The sequence below is a fragment of the Pantherophis guttatus genome, chromosome 4 (assembly GCF_059756535.1).
Source record: "Pantherophis guttatus breed Tessera chromosome 4, ASM5975653v1, whole genome shotgun sequence".
In the NCBI taxonomy this organism is placed as follows: domain Eukaryota; kingdom Metazoa; phylum Chordata; class Lepidosauria; order Squamata; family Colubridae; genus Pantherophis; species Pantherophis guttatus.
Genome location: NC_142066.1, coordinates 44730093 through 44747566, shown reverse-complemented (window position 1 = coordinate 44747566; position 17474 = coordinate 44730093). Strand labels below are relative to the sequence as shown.

The window sequence follows — 17474 nt, the reverse complement described above, 5'->3', positions numbered from 1 at the left end:
GCTTCTTCTCCAGCTTGCCTCTTCTGACCGGACATTTGTTTGAAATTTGGCTGGCCGCCATTTTGTGACAGACTGCAATTGCAGTGGTCATTTTGTGACTCTGAAACTCTTGCTTCTTCTTATTGGGGCTTGTGGAGTGTTAGCGCTCCCTCTGGGCTATCAGGGCTAGATTGTGGACTTTGTTACGCCCCAGTTGACATTTGTGGACAGCCGGCTGCAGTTTCTTTCCGCACGGGCTAGTGGAGCTTTTATGCCCCCTCCGTCTCGTTCAGCGCTGTTCTGAGGTGATTGCCAACTTCTGTCGCTGCATTTGCTACACGGATTCATCATATCTATTGCAGCCATGCCTAAAGCCCTGTCAAAATCAAAACATGGCCGTTTGGCCAGTACTGTTGCCCAGAATCAGCCGGACTCTGCTTCTCTCGCTAGGCCACATGACACTGTGAGTTCTGATAAGGCCCTGCCGGCTGCTGATCCGGCTAGACCCCACCACAAGGGCCACAAACATGGCGGGTCCTCAAAAGTGGAGAGGCATAGAGACAAAGTTTTGACAAAACTTTGCGAAAAAGCGAGTGCTGATGTTGCTACAAAGAGTGTGGGATCCGCTCCTGTGGCTGACAACCCGTCTCATGAACCGGTGGCGAGATCCAATACACCTGATCAGTTGTCTCTGCGAGATTGTCCGGTGACTGTTTCAACTTCGGCCTTATGGGGTTCTTCTGATCTTCCTTCTGAGGCGCCCGTACCGGAAGCCTTGCATCCTTCCGACTCTGTTACTGCCACGACATCTTCAGCAGCTATTTCCTGTCAATTACTTCCTGAACAACTTGAACTCCTCATTGAGAACGCAGTGCAGAGGTCCTTGGCAGCACGGGACCGATCTCGTAGCCGCCCTGATTCTGTACGGTCGGCTGTTTCCGTCTCCCCTGAACGGGGAACTGTTAAGGAGCACCTTTCCGGGGCTCCGGATTCTCCTACCAGTTCTCACACGACTCAACCTTCTGTTTTGCTGGACGTGGATTATGAGGATTCAGCGTTATCTGACGATGACAACTTACCTCAGGAGCAACCGGCCTTTACTGGACTCTTTCCACAGGCTCTGTTCAAGTCCCTCTTGTTTAAGGCCGTTAACACTGCTCGCCTGTCTTCTCCTGCAGCAGATCCGGTTCCTGCCACTGGGGCTCTGGATCCTATGTTCGCCGAGCCTGCCAGGCCTATCACCTCTATCCCGACTCCTCCTCTTTTTGTTGATGTGGTGAGACGACAGTGGTCTTCCCCAGGCACGGCTCCTTCTCCATCGACGAACGACTGTAAGAATTTCCAAGTATCAGACGAACTTGACTCCCTTCTCCAGGTGCCATCAATCGACACTCCTATTGCCGCCCTGTTGCCCAACGCGAACATCCCAGGGGTTCCTGACGAGGGCCTTCGCCCAGATGAGCGCCGTGCTGATTTGGTTCTCCAACGGGCTCATCAAGGTTCCGCTTGGGCCATCAAGGCAGCGACTACGGCATCGTTTTTTAATCGCACCACCTTACTTTGGCTACGCCACCTCCAGGAGAAACTTTCCCCGGAGGACACCCGGGTCCAGCAGGACTTGAACAAGATCGTCGCAGCCTTGCAATTTTCGGCGGACTCCACTTTGAACGCCGCTCATTTTGCTTCCAAAGCGCTGGCTTCCACGATCACTGCCCGTCGTCTAGTCTGGCTCCGCCATTGGCAAGCGGACGCTTGTCACAAGTGGCGCCTGGCCTCGGTCCCCTTCGGTGGCTCTCAGCTCTTTGGTGCAGCCCTGGAGCCGTTCCTCACCGAGACCAGAGATAAAAAGAAGATCCTGGCTCCGGTGCATCGTAGGGGGGATTCCCGCTTTGCCCCTTACTCCCCTCGTTCTCATTTCCGAGGTGCTGATGGTGCTGGTTCGGCTTCCTTTTCTTCCCCTAGACAGTACAGTGGGTTTCACAGGCAACGGGGTTCTCAGGACAGGTCCTGGCGGGGCAGATCCCTTGGGTCTAGGCGGCCCTTTCGAGGGGGAGGAGGTCATTCCTACAGACACCGTCGCTAATTGCATCCCGACTCCTCCCATCGGTGGCAGATTGGCTATCTTCGTCGCCGGTTGGGGAGAAGTCTACTTCCGATAAATGGGTCCTGGCTACCTTAAGATCAGGGTTGGCCATTGAATTCCTTTCCCCTCCTCCGAGCTCCTTTGTTTGCTGCCCGCTTTCTCATAACCCTGAGAAGAAAGCGCGCATGGACGCGGCGGTACATCATCTTCTTTCCATCAGGGCTATCCAACCTGTTCCACCCGATCAGATCGGGTCGGGCTTCTATTCCCGGGTTTTCCTGGTCCCTAAGTCCTTGGGGGGGTGGAGACCCATTCTGGACCTAAAACGGTTGAATCGGTATGTTGTATACCGTAAATTTAAGATGCAATCGTTGAAATTCATCCTTGACGGTGTTAGGAGGGGCGATCTCCTTTCTTCTATCGACCTGACTGAAGCCTATTTGCATATCCCTATCCTCCCTTCTCATAGAAGGTATTTGCGGTTTTGTTACGGGAGGGTTCATTATCAGTACAGGGCGTTACCCTTTGGCCTCTCGTCTGCCCCCCGTACCTTCACAAAAGTATTGGCGGCCTTGGCCGCTTCCCTTCGGGTTCAGTCTGTTAGACTTTTATGTTACTTGGATGATATTTTGGTGTTATCCTCGTCTACTGTATTTAATTATTTTAATACTGTTTTTTAAATTTTGTATGCTTTATTTTTACTTAGGCTGTGCACCGCCCTGGGTCCTATTTGGAGAAGGGCGGTATAGAAATTTAAACAAATAAATAAATAAATAATAAATAAATAAATACTGGTCGGGCTGTCCAGGACATTAGGCTCACTTTAGACACGCTAGCTTCCCATGGATTCTCTGTGAATCTGGAAAAGAGTAGCTTGGTTCCCTCCACTTCCTTAGTTCATTTAGGTGCCCTCATTGATTCTGTTCAAGGTAGGGTGTTTCTCCCCCCTGACTGCCAGGCTAGCCTGCGAGAGGTGTCAGGCTTCGTCTCCTTATGTTCTTTCTCAGTTATTGGGGAAGATGATCTCGGCTATAGCCATTGTTCCCTGGGCTCAGCTCCACTCCCGGGAACTTCAATGGTTTCTATTGCCTTTACAGAAATTGGGCAAAGGCACGTCTCTCAGGCCGGTTCCCGTCCCGTCCTTGGTCCTCGGATCCCTTCGGTGGTGGCAGTCCCCAGCGATATCAGCGGACAGTCTCTTCCTGGAACCTCAAAGGGTGGTCGTGACTTCCGACGCCAGTCTCCGGGGCTGGGGTGCCCATTGCCAAGGCCAACTGACTCAGGGGAGGTGGAGCGCAGCGGACTCCCATCGTCCAATCAATTGGCTGGAGCTACAGGCTGTCTTCCTTGCACTCAAGGCCTTCCGTCATTTCCTCTCCGGTGCTCATGTACTTGTTCTGACAGACAATGTGACTGCCAAGGCACATCTCAACAAGTTAGGAGGCACCAGATCCAAGCCCCTTTTGTCTCTGGCCATGAAGATCGGTCTTTGGGCGGAACGCCATCTTGGGTCTCTACGGGCGGAGCACATTTCCGGTGTCGCCAACACCCAGGCAGATTGGCTGAGCCGTCAAGAGGTGGACAATGCGGAATGGCGGCTCCATCCCAGGATATTTCAGTCCCTGATCCATCGGTTCGGAACGCCGGTTGTGGACCTGTTTGCAACTCGTGTCAATGCTCAACTGCCCCGTTTCTTTGCCCGTTTTCCGGAGCCTCAGGCAGAGGCCATCGATGCACTTCGGGCTCCATGGCCGGAAGGTCTGTTGTACGCCTTCCCTCCTACCTCCTTACTACCCAGGGTCATCCGCAGGATTCTTGACGAACAGGCGGAAGTAATTCTCTTGGCTCCTCGTTGGCCGCGCAGAGCATGGTTTGCGGACTTAGTCTCCCTCTCTGTCGCTCCCTCCTGGCGCATTCCCTTCGAGGCGGACGCTCTAACGCAGGGGGCACTGAGCCACCCGGACCTTCCCTGGCTCAGCCTGACCGCCTGGAGATTGAGCGGCTCTCCCTGAGGAGTGCTCTGGCTCCAGAGGACGTTATTCGGACGATCCAGGCGGCGAGACGTTCCTCCACTGACAGAATTTATTCTGCGACTTGGCGGGCTTTCTGCTCTTGGTGTGGCCGAACAGGCGTGAATGTTCTCCAATCCTCTATTATGGACATTCTTGTTTTTCTACAACGGGGTCTCTCCGACAGCCTTGCCCCTAACACATTACGCCGTCAGGTGGCCGCCATTTCTTCTGTACTTATCTGCGGCTCACTGTCATCTCTGGCTCAACATCCTCTGATTAGACGTTTTCTTCGGGGCACTACGAACCTGTCTCCTCCGGTCCTGCATCGTTACCCTACCTGGGACCTTCCGTTGGTGCTTGAGTCCCTCATAGGTCCTCCGTATGAACCCCTAAGGACGGCCTCCCTACGACTGCTTTCTTGCAAAGTTGCCTTTTTGGTGGCAGTGACCTCTGCTTGCCGTATTTCGGAGGTGGCAACTTTGTCCATCCGAGCTGACCTCTGCATGTTCCACGCGGACCGTGTTGTCCTCCGATTGGATCCTACTTTCGTGCCGAAAGTTAACTCCATTTTCCATCGGGCACAAGAACTTATTCTGCCAAATTTCTGCCCGCGGCCTTCTCATCCTCGGGAGCGCCGTTGGCACACTCTGGACGTCCGGCAGGCTCTGCAGATTTACATCAAGCGGACTGCTGCTATTCGCCGGACGGAAGCGTTATTTGTCTCCTTCCTCCCTGTCTCCTTGGGTCTCAAGGTGTCTTCCTCTACTATAGGCCGCTGGATTCGTCAGACCATTGCTTCAGCGTATGATCTTCGTTCCTTGCCGTGGCCTTCTCGAGTAACGGCACATTCCACCCGTAGCGCGGCTACGTCGGCGGCCTGACCTACTCAAGCACCTTTGTTGGAGATTTGCCGTGCGGCTACCTGGACCTCGCCCGCACCGTTCATAGGACACTATAAACTGGACAAGTTTGCTTCGGCTGAGGCTGCCTTCGGTCGTCAGGTGTTACAACAGGTTGTGGCCAGTGACGTGGTTTCGGACCAGCCTGGCCCCTCCCAAACTTGGGGACAGTGAACTGGGGTATGTCCCATGCTGGCTGCTGTCTCCACCAAACAATGGAGAAGGGGCGTTGGTCCTACCTGACACGCTCCTTCTCGTTGTGTGGAGACAGCAGCCAGACCCTCTCTTTGCCTGTCTGGTCCTCTTGTGTGTGTTTTCCTCTTGGGTCTTTCCTTTCTGCCTACCCACACGCCGAGTCTGCCATTATAGTCCTTCATCAAAAGCTGGATCTGCCCGGCAACAAGGGCGGACTTTAACACGATTGGCTGACTCAGTCCTTCAGCTGATTGGGCGAGTACTACCCATGCTGGCTGCTGTCTCCACACAACGAGAAGGAGCGTGTCAGGTAGGACCAACGCCCCTTTTCTATGCATCTGGGAAGGGCGAAAACAGCCTTTCCCACTCCCTTGGAGGCCCTACGGAGGCTGAAAGGGCCCATTTCCCGACTCCTGGTGGGACAGGAAGTGACATTTTTTCCTGTCCCCAGCCTCCAGAGACTCCTAGAGAGGCTCCTAGAAACTCCTAGAGAGGTTCTAGAGGCTGGGGACAGCAAAAAAGGTCACTTCCTGTCCCACCGAGAGTTGGGAAATGGGCCCTTTCAGCCTCCATAGGGCCTCCAAGGGAGTGGGAAAGGCTGTTTTCTCCCTTCCCAGATGCATAGAGAGGATCTGGAACCAGGTAAGAAAGAAAAATGGGCCTACGAAGCCATCATGTGCCAGGAGCGGGGGTGGGTGGGGTTGCATGCGCATGCGCGACCCTCCCCCGCCCCCCTCTCCTGGCACGTGATGGCAAAAAGGTTAGCCATTACTGGCCTAAAAGGTTCCCAGTACATGGCACACTCTCATATATGTATTATATTAACGTGTGTGGAAATGCACATTTTCCATACTGTATTGGAATTTTCAAATTTTTTTCCAGACTATGGAATTTTTAGTTAAAAAAAAAAAAATCTCAAAACAGGTACTATCCACCTCTCTAAACATGCAGCAATGAATCGTTATAAACGCAAACAATCAAGAAATGAACAGTGGAGCAGCTGCTGAATATCAGGTGACAAGACTGGATGTACTTTTGAGAAACTGCTGTGGACAATTGGTGTCCACATGGGAGCCAACAAAATCTTCTACTTCCTATTCTGTGACTGGCATTTGTAAATGATCATCTAAGCAATATGAGGCATGTATTGTAGTTGGTTTGAAAAATCGCAACAAACTCTGTGAACTTTGACAGGTCTCCAGTTATAGCATTTTGGCAGCTTTTTGTGTCCTTAAATTTATTTCTAAATCAATGTCCTTGAAAGCTATAGCATGCATGGATTTTTAACATCTCCTCCTTAATATTCACTTTCTCTTCAGTTTTTAATTATTTTCTTTCTCCATTTTTCCCTTTCAATTTGCTAAAAACGTAGAAATGTAATTAGATGAAGGCTGGGCTGCAAGAAAGCTGCCAGCAGTTCTACATCATGATTAAATATATCAGCCCTTTCTTTACTGACCAAAAAAAAAAAAAAAAAGAACTCAAACAGATTTCTTGCAATTATCTCCCTGTTATCCAGGAAAGAATCAGTAACACGTACAGATAGTCTTATTGAAAATGCAGCACTAATTAAAAACTCATATAAGCTCCTGATGATCAAGGCAATACAAAAACCATAGTTATTTAATTATTTCCTCTATTTGCTAATCTTTGTTTTAGCAAAACAGGAAAAAAATCCAAACAAAACCACACTGCTTTCACTGGAGGGACTTGATAGGACTTTTATCTATGCAACAGTCAAAACAGACAATGGAAGCTCAATTTGATTCACCTCTTCTTATGCCACTGGGAAATTTTTGCAGATTATTTTCTGAAGGTAATCTTAAAAAGGAATGTTTTGCTATATTCAAAAACAGCTTTCAGAAGACTTTTTCATTTTAGATATACTTCTCTCCCCATCCTACTGCTTAATTTCTAAAAAGAGGTGCAATGTAAACCATATGCCTAAAATATCTCACCTGTTTTTTAACTTTCATACATTAACACAAGTGATTATCAAATAAACCATATCTCGGATTAGCTGTACTTTATTTCCATGACATCCCATGCTAATGTCAGATCCAATCCAGACATGTCAAGGACATAGGTGTTCTCTGAAATATCAGTTACAGGAATTGCAATCTAGACAATCTAATGACATTGGGCAATGGGCATTCTGAGTGTTCAGGGAAAAGGTTCAATGTCAGAATGACCCATTTGGGGAACATTCTGTTTACTCTTATTTGCCATGGTTAGGCAAACTCCGATCTCTCAGATTTTGCTGAACTGTGATTCTCAGTATCCATTACTGTCAACTACAGTGAGAGGATTTGCTGGGAGTAAAAGTTCTTCAGCATTTGCAAAGCTGTAGCTACACTGACTGATGATAGATCTTCAGGATTTCCGAATGGAATTGTTCGCAATCCTATCTGCCAGAAATTGAATAAAAGTTTTGTTGCATCTAAAAGGTTTTTTTAAATCAGGTTTTAAAATCCCATTTTCATCCTTGGGAAAAGTAACCCTTTGAGGAATAGCTTAAATTGTGAGAGGTTCTACATGGAGAAAAGCTAATTCTGTTACTGTAGTCCTGATATGATTGTCCCAGATATATAAGTAGTGCTCGACCTATGACCATAATTGAGCCCAAAATTGCTGCTACTAAGCAAGTGAATTTTGCCCCATTTTACGACCTTTCGTGCCATAGTTGTTAAGTGAATCATTGCATTTGTTAAATTAGTGCTATAGCTGTTAAGTGAATCTGGCTTCGCCATTAACTTTGCTTGTCAGAAGTTTGCAAAAGGCTGTCACATGACCCCAAGACACTGAAACTGTTACAAATATGAGTCAGTTGCCAAGCATTGAATTTTGATCACATGACCATGGGGATGCTGTAATGGTTGTGTGAAAAACATCATGTCATTTTTTTTTAGTGCTGTTATAGCTTTAAATGGTCATTAAATGAACTGTTGTATAGTTAGATTTCTTAGCACCATATTAGATTGCGTAGTATTATATCTAATGTGGCCTTTGATGAAACAATAATGTATCTAATGACTGCTATACCAGTATAGACTGCTAACAGGCAAAGCCTGGCCAACTGTTAACTAAAATGATAAATCTGTTTCTGACTGTTTGCATGAATATGCTGAGCCACTGCAAAAGGTTTATAGTCTTATGACACTGCCACCACTTACAATTTGTTAACCATGATTAGATGCTCTTTTGAAGTAATCTAGAATTTGGGGGGGGGGGTGGAATCTAGAAACAAACTTCTGTAAGTTCTAGTTTCAAAAAGCCAGTGTGGTAGATGCTCTGGATTTAGATATAATACTCAGTTTATGATTCTGTTTAAAGAATTATAGATGATCTAGGTAAAATGGTACATATAGTTAATTAACTAAGCTTATCTTGTCATAAGGCAACACAAAGATTACATTCAGATAACAAGTCTGATCTTTCTGAATTGTGACTTGCTAAAAATAACATAGTTAACTAATTTTGTTCAGCATACTGAACAATACACAACAATTCATAATCAGCAGTGGCTGTTTTAGAGTCCTGCTGTGGTGTCTGGGAGTGCTAATGTGCCCGCATTTACCTAGTTTAGTATCTGCCAGATTCCCTGCCCCACCTGAGTTCCTAATTAAATAAGAATGAAAAGCTGGAATTCTGCAAAGCTTCAGCTTCTCCTACTTCCAAGAAATAGGTGAAGTAGGAGACTTGATTCTAAGTCTCTAATGGATTCTGCATGTTTTTTTAGAAAATAATAATAAAGACGGTTGCATTCTAGTGTTTTGTTTGGAAGTGTACCCATCCCCATAGAAAAAAGACAAAGCAAGCAATGTGCTAGGGCTGGGCAATAGACCTTTTTATGTTACCACCCTCATAGTCTAGAGACTCTAGACCAGAGGTCTTCAAACCTGGCAGCTTTAAGACTTGTGGACTTCAATTCCCAGAATTCTCCAGCCAGCTCTGCTGCCAAGTAAAGCTGCCAGGTTTGAAGACCTCTGGTCTAGAACATGCTTCTCCCAGAAATACTTTACGTCTCCTGACTCATTACATTTCACAAGGTGATAAGAACTATTATTCTCCATAGTGTAGAAATGGGAGGTGTCTGGCTGGATTATTCTATACTCTAGCTCTATGGACTGAGTTGAAACTTCTGAAGGTCCGCCTCCCTGGTGACGTTCCTTCAGTTTTTCTCAACTCAGGCTCAGCTATGGACGCAATTCTTAACTCCAGAGCTCAGAGCTGAGTGTAGATATCCCTGGATAAGGTTTTTATTTTTAATTTATATTTGAAATTCATTCTTTGATCCTGTGTGTTCCTTTAATTTTTTTTTTTTTTTTTTTTTTGTCATTTTACTTTGCCTTTGGATTGCAGCATGGGAGGGCTCTCCGTTTGGATTTGAGCTGAGGGGTGGCTCTTTCGGCACCTCTCTCCCTCCCCACCCACCCCCCACAGTGCTGGGCTTGATGCTTGGGGGTGCTGCCTGGCGGGGAGTCACCCCAGCCTCTGCGGCTTGCTTCCGGTGCCAGAGGAGCCGGCATTGAAGCCGCTGGAGTCTTGGCGTGGCTTTCATTTGATCCCCACTGCTCAGGGCAGGCTTTTTTCATTCTGGCTGCTTCTGAGCCCTGTGGCCGTGCCAGCCTTCTCTAGCCTGGGCGTGGGCTGTTTCGTCTTGCTGCTGTCTCCGCGGAGCGCTGGGAGCGCGGCGGAGCGGATCGGGGCCAGTTAGCCTTGCCCTCGAGTAAGTCACGGTGGCTTTGTTTCCCGTGCATTTCGGGGCTGGCTTAAGTCTGGGCGGCTTTGCTTCCCCGGCAAGGAGTCGGTGTTCAAGGTCTGGTGGGCGGAGGCGGATGGGAGCCGGGAAGATCTGTAGCAGCTGTGTTGCCTGCAGGCATGCTGGGCGGCCTGACCTGGCTGACAACGAGGGCCTGATCTGGTAATTTATTTTGCTGCAGGGACTGTTGGCGGCCATATTGACTACAGCCTCGTGGGACCAGGCCAGTATTTCTTCATGTTCCCTTTCTCCCTTGTCTGATTGGAAAGGCCTTGGGGGTTAATTTTAATTTCCTATAGAGAGGATAATTTCTGTGCTACTGTGACTGGATTGCTGGCAAGGCCTTTGTGCATTTAAACCCTGCTGTGTGACTGGCCTTAGGTGCTTATAATATGGAGGATTGTGACAGACAAGGGTCCTTTTCTGCAGAGGGATTGTGGTCTCCCCCACCTGACAGAGCAAGTAGGGCTACTATTAAGCCTAGGACAGCCAGTCTTGCAGTGGCTTGCAGTGGCTGCTAAAATCAAGGCCAAGGCCAGAGCACGTTCTGACCTTTCTAAGGCGGATCAGAAGACTGCACTTGTGAGACAAAGGGCCCTGGAAAAGGAGTTTGCAAGGGCATCGGGGGTGTTGCCTCAGACTTCTTCTATTTCTACAGTTCCTGAACAGCAATTGGCTCCCACCCCCCAATCATGTCGGGGCATCAGGCTCAAAGTGTACAGCCTCAGAGTGGGACTGCCCAGTAGGGTACTGTTAGACCCTGGTCCGCTGAAGCAATGGGAGATTCTCAGCCAACTCCTGGTCCTTCAGGAGTGGCTCTTAGGGCCCCTGAGGCCACCTTCACCCCTACTGCAGCGGGGGTCCACCAAGGGGAATTAGGGGAGCATGAGGTCCCAGATTTCATGAGGGGGTGGATTGACTAAGCTATCTGTAAAGGTATAGCAGAAGGCATGCGTTTGCAGTGTCAAGCACCTGTTCCAATGTATGCTTACAGACCTGACCTGGAGCCTCACACGTTTATGCCTGAGATGGTAGATTTCTAGAATCCCCTACCCCTTCCGAACTTAGCCTTTATGCAGAGGAATTTCAAAGGGAGGATGATTTCTCTGAGGCAGAGCAGGATGTCCACCAGAGACCACACTTTAAGGGTCTCTTTAATCCCGCCCTTTTGAAACCACTGTTAGCAAAGGCCTGGGCTACTGCAGGCCTGGGACAGGCCCCTTCTGCTGATAAGGAATTGGGCGGTGGGGACCAGGATGGTTTTCTATTTTTGGAACAACCGGTGGTAGCAAATACCATTCCTGTACCGGACATGTTCCTGGACATAATTCGTAGGCAGTGGGTCTCGCCAACCGCGGCATCTAGAGCCACGGGGTTAGAGAATCAGCTGTTTGAGGTGGATACAGCACTGCTTAATTTGTTGGAGGTCCCAAAAGTAGAGCGCCTGTTGCTGCGCTCACTTCTTCTGTGTTGCCACTGGACGCGGATGATGCATTGAAGGCTGAAGAATGGAAGGAGGAGACGGCTCTTCACCGGGCTCATCTGGCAGATTCCTGGGCTGCCCAGGCGTCGACGTCAGCATCCTTCTTTACCAGGGCCTCGGTCAGATGGCTTCGCCACTTACAGTCCCACATTGCGCCAGAGGATGTCAGGGCTCACCAAGATTTGTCAAAGATTCTGGTGGCTGTGAAGTACACTGCTGATGCTACCTTGGCGGCTGCCAAGTTTTCTGCTCGGGCCATGGCGTCCTCTATTACAGCGAGGCGCATGCTTTGGCTGCACCATTGGCATATGGACGGGAAGAACAAATGGAAGTTGGCTTCGGCTCCATTTGAAGGGAGTCATTTGTTTGGGCAGTCCTTAGACCCGTTACTGGTGAAGACCAGAGATAAGCGGAAGGTGTTCCCTTCCCAGGGCAGACACTCTGAATTCCATCCTTCGCCCTATTATAGACGGCCCTCCTTCAGACGGGGAGAGCTGGGGCAGGCTTTCCCCGTCAGCAGCGGCCCTTTCAGTACTCCAGACCGAGTTTCTAGGCTGATAGAACCTCCTTTGGCAGGGACAGACAGCAGCCGTCTGCCAGGCCCTTCAGGGGCACTGGTGGTAAAGGGGCTAGAAGATCCAAGTGACAGCTTGCCTCAGGCACCTATTGGAGGCAGACTTGCCCTGTTTGCGGACCACTGGGATGATCTTACATCAGACTATTGGGTGAGGGAGACAATAAGAGCAGGGCTCTCCCTCAAATTCCTTTCCCCTCCTTCGAGGCGTTTCCTCTGTTGCCCTATTTCTCGAGACCCGGTCAGGTGGGAACTCATGGATTTGGCTATCCGGCATTTGCTGGAGATTCAGGCCATACAGCCGGTCCCACCGGAGCAACGGGGGCACAGGTTCTATTCGATCCTATTTATCATCCCAAAGGCCTCGGGGGGAGGGGGTGGAAGGCAATTCTAAATTTAAAGGGACTCAACACCTTTATTCTCTACAAGAGGTTCAAAATGCACTCCCTGTATTCTATCTTAGCGGGAATCAAGGAGGGCGACTTCTTGGCTTCCATAGATTTAACAGAAGCATACCTCCATGTCCCTATTCGGCTAGAGCATCGTCAGTACCTGAGGTTTTTTTATGCAGGCTGCCACTATCAATATCTCGCCCTGCTGTTCGGGCTGGCATCTGCCCCCCGAACCTTTACCAAAATTCTTTTGGTAAAGCATACCTCAGGTCGATCCCTATCAGGATCCAGTGTTATCTAGATGATCTGCTCATTCAAGCGTCTTCATAGCGGCTGGCGGAACAGGACTTGGCTATGACAATAGCTGTGCTGAGGGATCATGGATTTTCTGTAAATTTGACAAAGTGCCAACTTGTACCTCTACAAGGCTAGTCCACATAGGGGTCCTGATAGATACCCAGATGGGTCAGGTTTTCTTGTCCCGCAAACGGCAGGAGCTCATTCAAGGTCTCTGATGCTAGAGGCGGAGACCCTTTGCCAATGGGGAGAGGCTCACCTTTTGTCCCTGACAGTGGATCACATCGCCGGGGTGGCCAATGTCCAGGCCAACTGTCTGAGTCGGGCCACTGTGGATCCATCAGAGTGGAGGCTTCATTCCTGCCTGTTTGCGGACATAGTTGACCGGTTCAGTCGCCTGGTGATGGACCTCTTTGCCTCTCCAATGAACAGCCATCTTCCCCGTTTCCTGTCCCGTTTCCCTGCCCCAGGAGCAGAGGGGGTGGACACTCTGAGGACCCCGTGGCCCAAGGGACTCTTTTATGCGTTCCCTCCCCTTTCCCTAATCCCAGCTGTTATCAGGAAGGTGTTGTTGGAGGGGGCAGAGATTGTGTTAGTGGCCCCTCACTGGCCCAGGAGGCTGTGGTTCGCCGACCTGGGCGGCCTATCGGTCACCAGGCCCTGGAGGATTCCCTTGAACAAGGTCTCCCTCAGTCAGGGGTCCGTGCAGCATCCCAACCCGCAAAGACTGCAGTTGGCCATTTGGCGATTGAGCGGAGGCTCTTGAGACGGGAGAACTTCTCTACCAAGGTCATCCAGACAATGCAGGCGGCCAGGCGGCCTTCAACCACGCGCATCTACAAGGCCACATGAAGCAAGTTTGCCGGTTGGTGTGACACGGGACAATTGGACCCTACTTCAGCATCTGTAGTGGAGGTGCAGGAGTTTTTACAAGAGGGCCTGGACATGGGACTTTCCCCTAATACTCTGAGACAACAGGTGGCTGCACTGGGCTCAGTGTTGACCTTTGGGGATGGGGGCTCCCTCGCTAACCATCTGAGGGTGAGGACATTTATGCGTGGAGTGTCTAACTTAAAGCCTCCTACGCTTCATCATTATCCCACTTGGGACCTATCCAAGGTTTTACAGGCATTGACCAAGGCACCTTTTGAACCATTGAGGGAGACTAGTCTTCGTCTCCTGTCGTGTAAGGTTGCTTTCCTTGTGGCCATCACGTCTGCCCAACGGATTTCAGAGTTGGCGGCATTATCGGTGAGGAAAGACTTGTGTATATTTCTCTCTAACAGGGTGGTCCTGCGGCTGGACCCTACCTTTCTTCCAAAGGTCAATTCCTTGTTTCACCGAGCACAGGAGTTGGTCCTGCTGGACTTCTGCCCAAGGCCTCGGCACGCCTTGGAACAGACCTGGCATACATTGGATGTTAGGAGGGCCCTCCGTATTTATATTTCATGGACCTCTTCATTCCGGAAAATGGAGTCCCTGTTTGTCTCCTTTCAGCTGTCAACTCTTGGTCACAGAGTGACCCCTTCCACGTGGGGTGTTGGCTTAGGACATGCATAGCATGAGCTTACGAGCTTCAAGCTCTCCTGGTGCCTCAAGGGATAACTGCGCAGTCTACCCGCAGTGCAGCCACGACGGCAGCCTGGGCGACTCAGGCCTCCGTGGAAGAGATTTGTAGGGCGGCTATGTGGACGTTTCCTTCCTCCTTTATACGTCACTACAAACTTGACTCTTTCGCCTCTGCGGAGGCGGCGTTTGGGAGAAGTGTTGCAGAAGGTCTGCAAGGATCTAGGGTTGTCGGCCCAGGACAGTTCCCGCCCATAATGCTGGACAATCTTTGGTATATCCCAGCCTGGCACCTCCCATTTCTACAATATGGAGAAGGGACGTTGGCTTACCGTGATACATTCCTTCTCATAGTGTAAAATGGGAGGTGCCAGCCCCACCCTGGCTTTGCCTGTCTGGCTGACTCCCGTTGGGTAGGAAGTGTTTTTTTCTGTTTTTCAGATGGTTTTCAATTTGCTTCACCTACATTGTCAAAACTGAAGGAACGTCACCAGGGAGGCAGACCTTCAGAAGTTTCAACTCAGTCCATAGAGCTAGAGCATAGAATAACCCAGCCTGGCACCTCCCATTTTACACTACGAGAAGGAATGTATCACGGTAAGCCAACGTCCCTTCCAACATCCCTTTAGGCTTTAGCCCAAATATATTGTTATTTTTAATATTGCAATTATTTTCTATTTTAGTTTTGTTTCACTAACCCAGACATTTTACATTGACATTGATTAGTCAATCTACAAATATTGTAATTAATATATTTGTGTGGAAGTACACACACACATACACATATATCTCGGAGGAATTATTTTGCATAAGATAGCCCACACATATTTTCAAAATTCCAAACGTGCCTACCAGCCAACAAAATTTAGGGAATATTGGACTGAATTCATCTAATATGTTTTTATAGATGTTGCTGTCTTAGGTCATAAATGTGGCTTTGATCCCCAAAGGCTAAGCAGAGTCAGATCTGGTTAGGATTTGAAAGAGAATCTACTAGAGAAAAATAGAATGGAAAGGTTAAAAGATAGTTTGGGAGAAGACAATTATTGCTTTATCCCTGTAATTACAGGGATATGGGCATGATTTGAAAAAAAATATTTTTTTAGAGTTCACTTGAAATTTATGTCAGTGGCTCCGAAAATAACAAGAAGATATGGGAAATAGAAATTGCGCACTTTTTTAATTAAACATAGATTGAAATGAATCTGGAAGGATTCCCATTTTTTATCAATTATAATATTTTCTAGAGGTTGCTTTCTGTATTTCAACAAGCATTTAGCAGTAAGCGTTTCATTTAAAAAGCTGATTAGAAATTTAGACATGCTCAACTTTCCTTTTTTTCTCTTTTGTTAAGTAAAATAACTTTTAATTTTAATAATGTAATTACATAACATGATCTGAGATTAATTTTGCATTAGTGTGACATTGTATTCTTTTTTTACCCACTACAACAATGTTTAAGAAACACGTGGCCAAAGCATATTATCAGTTATTGGCTTGACTTATCATGTGTGAAGGCAACCAATATTTATCTACTATAAAATCCATTTTCACAACTAGCTCTATCAATATTAAAGCAAGAAAATAGCAAAAAAATTGCAATTGATTCATTCAGAAAACCATTGTTTTCATTCGAGAGATAGAAATTCACATTAAAGAATCAGTAACTGGATTTACACATTGCACAAAGCCAGGACCAAACACTGGTCTTGAATTCAGATTCAAATCGCAGTTGGGCATGTTTGCAAATTTGCTGAATATAATTTAGTATTAAGAGTAAGAAGCATATCAGTTCTGTTGGTGCACTGATATGTATTAACTTTAGCTGATATAATTTTCTTGTTCCATCCTCTCCAACTAATATACCAGACACCTTCTGAGAATTTTTTTTCAAAAGAGGAAAAAAAACGGGGGGAGAGTAGAAATACAAGCATACTTGTTTTCTAAACAGGCTATTTGCTTAACCATAACTAGCTAGCATTCTGGATCAGACAAGGTATAGACCCATGTTTGATTGATTAAGTCATGTCATATCTACTGATTATGGTCAGGGCATTCTGTATCAACACAATCTTGAGGAAGATATAGATTTAGTTTATGGACTAAACCCATTAACAATTCAATTTAGCATAGATATAGCCATTCTTTCAATCTGTATGTTGAAGTAGTCTATGCTGAGTGGATGGCAGGATTGATTGAGTTACTGTTTATTTAAAGCATGGGTGCTTTGAACCCCTCCTTCCCTACACACTTGAATTAATCCTGCTGAGCCCAAGCCACAGGCACTGATGAAAAGGGAGGTGAGCACAGGAGCAAACATCTTATTAAACCATCAAGGTCAGCATTTCCAGCTGTGGAATTTTGCATTGCAGATGCTAAGATTAAAATGTCTAGAACGTATTGCCTGCAGGCATGGCAAGTGATGAAACTGGCTTTGTTAAATTGACCGGTGAGCAATTTGGGTTCTTTATTTTTATCAAGCTTAATATAATCGGGGGATTTTAATTGGCTGTGGTTCAGATGAAAACTTTAGGTACACCTATGGGTTGTGGACATTGAAGATTATTTTTTGAGAGAAATGAAAATTAGACTTTAAAATGTGTAATTCTGAGGAATCAACTCTTATGCCTCAGAGTCTGTTTCTTGTTTCTTGTTAGAAGCATCTTTATCCTCAGTTCCCTGGTGAGCCTGTCTCTTGTTTTCAGTGGCTAGTTGCCTTGAAGATATGTTTGATCCTGCATTCATTAAAATTTGATCCTGCTGCTTCCCAACAGCCCTAATGGTATGTGAAATTATTTCCTTTTTTTTTTTTTAAGATACCACTAACTCAGTCACTGTCCACAGGGCCAAGGAACACAACGAGCATGTGCTTGCTCACTCATGCATACCATACTGTACTTGTCAAAAGCCTCCCTGATTTATTCAAATCTGCTTTCCACCACAGAAAGAGAAATTAATCTTCGGACTTATCTGGGCAATTTGCTTTCCACAAAGGAGAAGCAGAAGATGACTGGAAGTAGTCTGAAGGCTTTTATTGGAAAGTTTTCTTTCCATCCAGAGCAGGATAATTGGCCAAAAAACATGGTAGTTGAAGAAAAGGGTGATCTATCTAGTATGACAAGTGGCAAGAAATAATGAAAGCACAACAACTACCGCTGCTGCCACAGCAACAAATGAAGACAAGGAAAAAGTATGCCATAATGGAAGGACAGGTGATGAATGAATGAAGGCA

The 17474-nt window shown here is 47.5% G+C and overlaps 1 protein-coding gene across 2 annotated transcripts in view; it reads right to left on the bottom strand.

The window, feature by feature from the left end:
* Positions 1 to 17474, bottom strand: part of SPOP (speckle type BTB/POZ protein) — a 126211-nt gene that overhangs the window by 101722 nt on the left and 7015 nt on the right. The gene's annotated exons all lie outside the window — the stretch shown is intronic.